This window comes from Ursus americanus, chromosome 21 (assembly GCF_024610735.1).
Source record: "Ursus americanus isolate L20-20 chromosome 21, mUrsAme1.1.p, whole genome shotgun sequence".
Classification (NCBI taxonomy): Eukaryota; Metazoa; Chordata; class Mammalia; order Carnivora; family Ursidae; genus Ursus; species Ursus americanus.
The window spans coordinates 4,220,891-4,230,576 of NC_142147.1; positions in this window are offsets into that span (position 1 = coordinate 4,220,891).

Below are 9,686 nucleotides of genomic sequence, written 5' to 3' on the forward strand. Positions count from 1 at the left end.
GGGGGTGACTGTTAAAGTATAAGTATTTCTTGGATGATACAAGTGTTCTGAAATTAGATGACATTGATGGTTGCACAACTTGAATATACCAAAACCCATTGAATTGTACAATTTAAAAGGGCAAACTTATGGTATGTGAATTATATCTCAATAAAGCTGTTACAAAAACAAAATCAAACAAACAAAACCCTCTCTCTCCTTGTTTTTCTACTCCCTGCCTTCTCTGGAAAGGATTCGGAGCACCATTCAGGGCTGCAGAAAGCATGGCTAGACGCAGCCACTGAAGGTAGGCCGGGACAGAAAAGAAAGATAGGGATGGGGAGTCAGCATGGCCAGGCAAACACTCAAGGCTTGTCTTTGTTCTTGCTGTGCTAGACACGACAGTCAGCTCAGGCCCTCCCATCAGATAATTTCCAGCGAGGAGCCATGTGGCCCCTGAGCAGCCTGGGTCCGGGCTCTGTCCCACCCTCACCATGTACATCTCCCCAGAGGCTGCCAGCCCCTGGGTGTGGGGGTAGGGGGGTGGGTGGCTCTCAGTCAGTCATCTCTGGTGCAAAGTAAGGGTGCAGCCGTGAGAGCTCAACTGCAGGTCTCATGTCTGCAGGAGGGGTAGATGGGCCTGGGTAAGACCTCTCACTTCCTCCTGAGTGCATGTCACATCCTGAGCCTTGTTCCTCACCTGGGAATGGGGTCAACCGAGAGCAGAGCCAGCCTGCCCTTCCCTCCCTAGTTAGCCCACGGCACATTCACACCCTGCTTCTTTCTGAAAAGCATTACATTTATGGGACTTAGAAAAAAATTACTTTTGATAATTGAGATTTGTATTAAATATCATTAATTTGTTGAGAGACAAAAGTATAGAAAGTGCCTTTTTAATTTAAAGGGAATTAGGGTAAAACTAACCCCAGAACCACTTAGAAGATCCTTTGAACGCTATTCTCACTGTTCTCTCACCTCTTTTCCCTTTTTTTGTGGGGATAAGCACATGGTCACCCTTCAATACCCTACTCAAGCATCATCTTTACTCTAAAGCCCTATCTTCGACCCTCCCTTGACCCATCTCCACCCCAAAACAGCTGATCCCACATCTCATTCTCTGTCTGTATCTTGACATGTGAATCTCTGCTGTTACTTGAACTTGTTCGTTCGTTCGTTCGTTCATTCATTCATTCATTCATTCATTCAACAGACTTTTAGGGAACTTCTACTATGTGCCGGGCACTGTGGTATGTGCCAGGGATAGAAAGAAGACATTTTCAAGAATTTTAGGGGGTGAGGCAAACAAGTAAATGAGCAATTACCATATCATGGTCAGTCTCATGTTAGGGTTATATTCGGGGGCTGTGGGTGGGAAGTATTCCTTTTATAGCTGTAGTTAAAGATTCCCTCTCTATATACATATTATATCCGTAGTAGATAGAAGGATAGATATAATACAAGTCGTTACGATATATGTATGTACCTCCACGCGTGTGTGGATACATCTCTATCTATCAGAGATTTAGCCATAGCTATTTCATTGTGAGAGCCTATCATTTGGCACTGGGATCTGTCCACCAGGTGTTGGGTCCTTTATGAATGAGAAGGCACACAACATGATGGGAGGTCTGGAATAAGGGCCTGGGACGAGTTCCAGAATCCACTCATGATCTTGGCCTGAAAAGCGTGCAGATGTGGCTTATACCTGACTTCATCCTGTTTTCCCCAACACTTAGCACACCACCTTTTCCACGTATTTTTTTCTTTAATATTTCCTCTCAAATTATAAGAGAAGTGCATGCTTAACTTGGGAAAGACAGAAAAGTCCAAGAGGAAAAGGAAACCACTCACTTCTGCACCATCCAAAAATAATCATCGTTAATATTGTTGTGCCTCCAGATTTTTCTCTTATATAATTTCTTTATGATAAAAACAACACCACAAACAGCTTACCATGTGCCAGGCATTGCTCTAAGCTCCCTGCACTCATTCACTCATCTCCTTGCCTCTTTGAGGGAGGTAGTACTACTTTCCCTGTTTACAGATGGGGAAACTGAGGCCCAGAGAAGTTAAATCGCTTGCCCAAGGTCACAGAGCTCGTAGGGAGCAGAGCTGGGTTTTGAACTGAGGCAGTGAGGCCCCACGGTCCGCAGGTCAGAACTAACCTTGCCCTCTGCATGCCTCTGTGCCATGGTAAAAGTGAGGTGCACTCCGCGCATGGAAGTTGGAAACACAGACACCCACGAAAGGGAAAAAAGTCGCCCACCCAAGGAGAACAGCTGTCAGTACTCAAGTGTAAATCTGCCCAGTATGTTCCCCATGCATATATTCCCCACGCATCTATGCAAATGAAGTCAGGTGGTACAGGCCCTTTGCTAACTGCCTTTTTTCCTCTTTTGCAAATATCATGAGTTTTTCTCATGCCAGTGAGTTCTTTCCTGCGATGTGCTTCCGTGGCATCCGAGTCCTCCATCTCGATTGTGTGCTTGACCCTCCCTCACTGGGGGGCGTCTGACTGCTTTCACTGTTAGAAATAATGCCAGGTGAACATTCTTACACACACACCTTCGTGCACATCTCTAATGATAAAGCGGAATTGCTGGGCCAGGGGAGTACCTATTGGTAAGGCTCTAATCAACCCCCCAAATGCTGTCCTAGTGGGTACCCCCTGACGGCAGCTCAGCACCCTCACACTTCTGAGATTCAGGCACCAGATAGAACCACGGCCAGCTACATCATTTGTGGGGTCCAGGGCAAAAAGAAAATCTGGAGCCCCTTGTTCAGAAAGCAGGAAAAAGTTATTTCCTTTCTTTGCAGTCTCTCCATCCGTCTTGGTGCTTTTTATTGGCTGCTTAGTGCCATGTCCCTTGGGCGCGGGGGTACCTAGGGGGCACACGCAGACCCTCACAGCACCTGGGGCCATGTAATTTGGTGGGCAGGGCCCAGAGGCTTGGCTCTAAGGCTTCCTGCACCTGTGCCCAAGCCCCCACTGAGCGACAGCCATGGAAACCTATGCTCCAGGCCCACCAGCACACGCTCCATTGTCCCACTCGGCCTCACTTACACAATCCAAACCCCAAAAATAGAAGTATTAAGAATTTCAAGACAACCATCTCAGAGCGTTAAACCCCAAGTGCGGGGCCTGAGTGTGGAGCTCTGTGAGACTGCTGGCCAGATAGGGCAGGTGGGACTGTCACCAAAGAGGGACACGCGAGGCTCATGTTATTTCTATTCTCAATACTTCAGTTCAAAAACACGTCACAGCAGAGTGCCCCTGGTAAAGAACACGTCACCTGGATCCACAGAATGACAAAAAAAGGGCAGGGGAGGGACATAGGCAAGAGAGGCCCAAGTGAATGGCAGGTAATGAAGAGGCCCTGTGCCAAACTCGCTCAGGGGCCTACGTCCTCCTGGGGGTAACCTTCAAGGTCCATGCTACAGCTCTTCCCACTTTACCGATGAGGAAGTAGAGGCTCTGAAGGACGGCATAGGACACCTAGAACCACGCAGATGATAAGTGCAGGAACCAGGACGAGGAACCCGTGCCATTGTGGGCCAGCGCCCAGAATTGACCAGAACGTTAGAAGGTTCTCTGGAAGGGCTACAAGCTGCTTTGCTTTTGGGCTCCTGAGTTGGCACTGACCTTCTGGTACCCAGGAGGTCACAGCCCATAAGAAGGGGGGCAGGGAAAGGTGTCAGTGAGCTGCCAGCCAGGCTCCCCGAGAGCAGCTGGGCTTGGCAGGGGCGGACCTCTAGGACGGCTTGGTGCAACCAGCCCTGCCCCCTGCAGGGAGTTTGCAGGCTCCCCAGCCTCCTGGAGGAGGAGGGAGGGTGGAGGAGGTGGGCCTGTTCTCTAAACAGTCTGTTCTTCTCACCAAAGGTTTGTCCTTGGCCCAACTTCCCTCCCAAAGGCTGAGTAATCTAGAAAAATTGCAGCCCAGCATAAAGGAACAGGCCCAGGGGCTAACCAGGATCACGAAGTCAAGCAGCATTCTTGGCCAGCTCGCTCTTATAAGTTTGTAACTGTTTAGACCTGGGGACAAGAAGCAACAGATGCTGCTGGAGATCAGGCTGGCAAATGGGCACAGCTGCAGCAGGAGTCTGGCCCAGCCCTCGGGCCCTCAGACCCTCATCTCAGATGAAAGGAAAAATGCCTCCCAGCAATTGGCACCTGCTGCTTCCTCCTTCCCTCTCATCCCCAGAGCTCCTCTCCGCACCTCTGCCTGGTCCGAGCCCTGGCCTGGCTACTGCCCTCCCCCCCAGCTGCGAACTGAACCAGCTAGTTAGCTGCAGTGTGCCTCAGTTTCTCCACCTCCAGGTGGGGTGGCGCTTCTCCCACACACTGGGACGGAGCTAAATGGCTTCATACATAACCACCACTTCCCGTGGCGTGGGACACATGTGGCTGCATACATACGAGCTTTTGCTGAGGATGCCTGACCCTCTGCTGGCCAGAGAGCTGCTCTTGGCCGAAGCCCCTGCGTCCTGTCAAAATAGAAATTGTCAGGAAGTGGACACTTCCTGTTAGTCATACACACCTTAGCATTCATCAGCCTCGGGCACTTTCTCAAGATCATGCTGTGACTAGAGGGGAAGAAAGATGCCAGCCCCTGGACAGAGGTAGGGACAAGGCTGCGGGGGAAGCAGGTGCCACAGGTAAGATGTCCAGGAAGCTCCCTGTGGGTCATGGTTTCACCTGGAGCCAACTCTGTCTTGGGTCTTGTCACTCACCACGGAGGCCCCCAACTCAGCTAGCACTGCCCGCAGCCTGACCCCTCCATGGCACACCAGACTGACCCTGTGCTTCTCTTTCTGCCAACGGTTAACATGAAATGCTTGGGATTTCAGGTTCGTGAACCTGGTTTGGCTTGGGTCCAGGGCCAGCAGGTCCCTCTGAGAGCACCGTATCCTCCTCTGGAATCTTCAGACTTCTCATGTGCAAAATTAGACAACACGGAAAAAAGCCTTCCCAGAACTGTTGTGACCGGAAGAGCACGAGTGCAGTTGCTTGTAGGTCCTCTTGTTGGTTACAGCCCTGCCCTCCCTGATGGAATTATCACTGAAAACGTCCCCGTGTATTCATGCACGTCTGCGGAGAACCTGGACCACGTTCTGAATCTGGCATCTGGGATCAGTCTAGGGCAGGCAAGCAAGCCCTCGGGCTCTAGAATCGTGTTGTGTAAAAATGGTCACCAACAGCCACACGTGGCCATTTCAATGTCAATTAGCTAGGTTTAAATTAAAAATTCAGTTTCTGGGCACCTGGGCGGCTCAGTCGGGGAAACGTCCGCCTTCAGCTCAGGTCATGATCCCGGAGTCCTGGGATTGAGTCCCGCATCGCATCGGGCTCCCTGCTCAGCGGGGAGCCTGCTTCTCCCTCTGTCCTTCACCCTGTTTGTGCTCTCTCTCTCACTCTCTCTCTCTCTCTCAAATAAATAAAATCTTAAAAAAAATTCAGTTTCTTAGTTGCTTGAGCCACATTTCAAGTACGTCACAGGCACACGCCCTGGTGGCTGGTGTACTGGGCACCAGAAGTTACAGGACATTTCCACCATCTCAGAAAGTTCTACAAGAGACGCTGTCCTAGCTGCATGACTTACTAGCTTACTAGCGCTTATTAGCTGCATGACTTGGAGCAAGTTACTTACCGCTCTGGGCCTCTGTCTCCTCATCTGCAACATGAGACTTAATCTACTCAACAGCAAGTGCTTAATTGGGTGCCTGCCAGGTACTCTCCGAGGGGCTGGGGTTACAGCACGAAACAACACAGATAAATAGAATCATGGCCCTCCTGGAACTGACTTTTTTTTTTTTTTTTTTTTTTGAGAGAGAGAGAGGAAAAAAGAGAAAGAGAGTGGGTGAGGGGAGGAGGGAGAGAGACTCTCAAGCAGGCTCCACGCCCAGCAGCAGAGCCTGATGCAGATGTGGGGCTCAATCTCATGACCCCAAGATCATGACCCGAGCAGAAACCAAGAGTCAGATGCCCAACCGACTGAGCCTCCCAGGCACCCCATGGATCTGATTGATCTTCTAAAGGGCAGCAAAAACAGCATTTATCTCCTGGGGTCTGTTTGAGAATCAAATGAAATAGGGCAAGAAAAGCACTTTACATGGTTCCTGGGGCATTTGAAGTGCTTGATAGATGGTAGCTGCTGTTATTGCTAGTAATCTGCCCAGCTCCCTTCTTCCATGGCCCTGCTAACTGGAATGTTAAATACATAGCATTCAGGCCTCCACTTCTCATCCAATACCCATGGCAGACATTGCTAATCGATCACAGCACGCTTTCCACTGAACCCAGAAGTACCTATGGGATTCTAGGAACAGAGCATCAGGCAGCACTCTCGGCACATTCTCTCAGAACTCACGCCACCCTGTTCAAAATCACCTCTGCATTCTCCTACAAGCTTCCTGCTCCCCCAATCCTGGATGGGGGGACCCCTTAGGTCCTGTGGAAGCTCAGACTCCAGGCCCAGGCCTGCCCCCACTTAGGAGAAAGAGCAAATGCCTGGTCATTACCTTGTCAGCCAAGCAGCTGGCCCTGCTCTGACCTCCTGCCAGCAATGGGTTTCTTGCTTTACTGCCTCCTGGAGTGGGGTCTGGCCTTCCACGCACAGGGCTCCTGGGGTCTCAAATCCTGTTCTTCTTTTTGAATCAAGAAGGTGGATTGTTTCTAGGCAGGGCAAATCAGTCCTGGCCAAAAAGGTCTGAGTGAAACTCAGCCTGCATCTGAAGTGGGAGAGGCAGACACGTGAACATGAATTGCCATATGGATAAGATAAGGGGAGGGTGGAGGTGGCCCTGTGTTGCGGGGACTCAGGGGAGGAAGGAACGCTGGGTCCCTGGGAGTCTGCCTCACAGCGTGGGGGGCAGGGGGACGCACATCCTGGACTGCTGCCTCCAGCCAGACCCTCTGAGCTGCCTGTCCTGGTCCCTCTGTCCTCCACCGCACGGACTGACCCGGATGGCCCTGCCTGACACAGCAGGGCTGTCCTCTCTCTGGATCTTATGTCATTTTGGCTTTGCTGGTCCCTTTAATCACTCATTCAGCACAGCGTGTAGTAGTGATACCTGATGTAAACCTCAGAGTTCAACTCTTGTGTCTACCGTTCACCAGCTGTGTGACCTTGGGTGAATTGCCAAGACTCTCTGTGCCTTGCTTTTCTCTTTTGTGAAATGGGGTTTACAACAGAGCCTACCAATGAGGGTCTGGGTCTCAGGGAGGATTTAGCGAGTTAGTGCAGGCAGAGGGCTTAGCACGGTGCCTGGGGCGCTGTAGTATGTATGCGATATTGGCTCACTGCTATTGTCAGTCACACATACGTCTCCGGGTCCCCAGAGATTTTTCTTTTTCACTCTGTTGGCATGCTGCATTCATGAACTAAATTTTTTTTTTCAGATACTAAACTTTTCTGGCATTCCTGGGAGAAAGCTTATCTGCTCATGACACATAGCTTTTGGGGATTGACATCTGAGCTATTTGCAAGGATAAGTGGGGGATCAGGAGGCAGGTGAAGGAGGAAGGGGATCCCAGGCTGAAGAAACAGCTGGCACAAAGGCTGGGGAATGAGGCAGCTGCTGAGTCCAGGAAGAACCCTACCCGGCTGGAACAATGGGCGCCTGCAGGGAACAGCAGGAAACGGGGCCTCCACAAACACAGAAACCCATCAGCACTGAGCTGGGTGTCTGGCCTGGGGTGATTGAGGCAGCTTTATTTTAAATTCTACAAGGGCACCATAAACTTTGAGAAGGGAAAGCTCACGTATCCTTTTTTTTTTTTTTTTTTTGGTCACACTCTGTATATATTTGTTGTCTGTGTCAAGTTTTAGCAGCTTTGAGGCCCCTTTTCCTCCAAGCTGCAATCCACAAGTAGAAGATGCTGCCCAGTTCCCCCAGATCCTGCCCCTTGTGAATATCCGAGCCTCCTCCCCTGGGATGCCTGGAGGCTTCCGGCCTCCTCCCCTTGAGGGCAGCCTGCAGCCAGTGTCAAATGCTGACCAGTATTAGAGTATAAAGGTATGTATGGCCTCTTGCCTCAAGGTGAAGGGGAAAATTTCGTGGTTCTGTTCAAGCTCTTGAATCCCAGAGCTCTCTCTGGGATTGAGCTGAGATCACCCTTTGCTGGGCCTTCTCCTGCCCTGTCTTGCTTCCTCTGTTCCTTACAGGTTTGGTTTCTCCTGCAAGCTCTCCCTTCATAAATCTCTGTAGAGAGTCCAGGTCTCAAGATCTGCTTGTTAGACACCTGACATAAGCTGCTGCAGATGAAGGTTTTGTCCCTCTTGTAAAGTGATAGCCCTGCCCCCACCAATCCTTTCCCCCTTAGTCTGGCTTTCCCCAAAGACTAAGATTCAAGTTCAAGTAGCGAATTTGGAAAGTGCAAAAACACTGATCGGGAGGAGGAAGCAAGACAGCAAAGGGAAGGGGTCTGGACGGCACAAATGAAGGCGGCTACTCCCGAGGGTTGGCTGGAGTTTTATACACAGGGAACTCTCAGAAATACTGGAGAACACACCCTTTAGAGCTTTCCTACACGAGAGGTGGGGCAGACAGGGTACTTACACAACGTTCCTGGCGTGTATTGGCTGACAGCTGCTCACAGAGCTCATCAGCCCGCACTTGCAGCCTGCTGGGCCAGTGGACAGAACATCTCCTGTCTGTCTAAGCAAAGCCCTCCGACCCAGGGCTGCAGATACCGGCAGCTGGAGCAGTGAGCCTTAAGCAGTATGAATGGAAAACCAATAGCATGGGCTGCACCTTCCTTTAGGAAACTATTCCTGCGCAAAGTCCTTTCCAGAAGCTTCTGGAAGTTGCCAGTCTGAGAAACCCACCCCCAAGCTTGGGCACAGAACCCATATTTAGCCAATCAGAGTCGCAGATTCCTTGGCTCCAGTGATTGGCTGAAAGTGTGGGCATGTCCTTCAAGCAGGGCCAATCAGAATCGTTCCCTGGCATTTTTATACAGTTGCCAGGAGCGAGAAGTCCTCTCTCCTCTTTGCTGCTAACTGGGGGAGGATGTAAGCTCAAAGTTCTCTGCATGAGATGATTACACTGTGCCAGTACCTTCCCCATCTTTTTTTCTCCCCAAACGATTGGCTTAAGTCAGTGTGATTTCTGATTCTCTCACTTGCAACAACAGAGTCCTCACTAATGTGGGGTCCATTCTTACTTTAATCCCTCAGACTAACGAGGGGCAGCATTTTGGGGATAAAGACATATTTGTTGACAGAGAATCTTGGATTATGAATCTGTGTACTCAAGGCCAGGCTGTTCCCATGTGGTTGGTTCCCGGAAGGCTGAGCTCAACTGGAAAGCTTCCTACTTTTCTCTTCCAAGTTACATAATACATGTGATTCCAGAAAGTAGGAATGCAGGATGGGGGCGTGGAACAGAATCAGAGGGATATACCCTCAAGTTCGCCAATACAGGGTGACTGCATGGTTGATCCCATGGGACCTCTGGGGAGCCCGTGTAATGCATCTCAGAACTGCCCACCCAGGAGACAAAAGGGGGACACATTTGTGTATGGATCCTGCAGCCCACTGGTCAAGGGTAGCCCAAGGGAGTTAACCCCATTGCCAACTTCTGGGTGGTACATGTGTGTGTCCCCCAAAAGTGTTGCAGGCCATGGTGTCTGAGAAGTGTGGGGGCCAAAGGCAAAATGTAGGTGGCCTTGGCTGGGTTGCCCCATCATTTGGTTTTTGACAAAG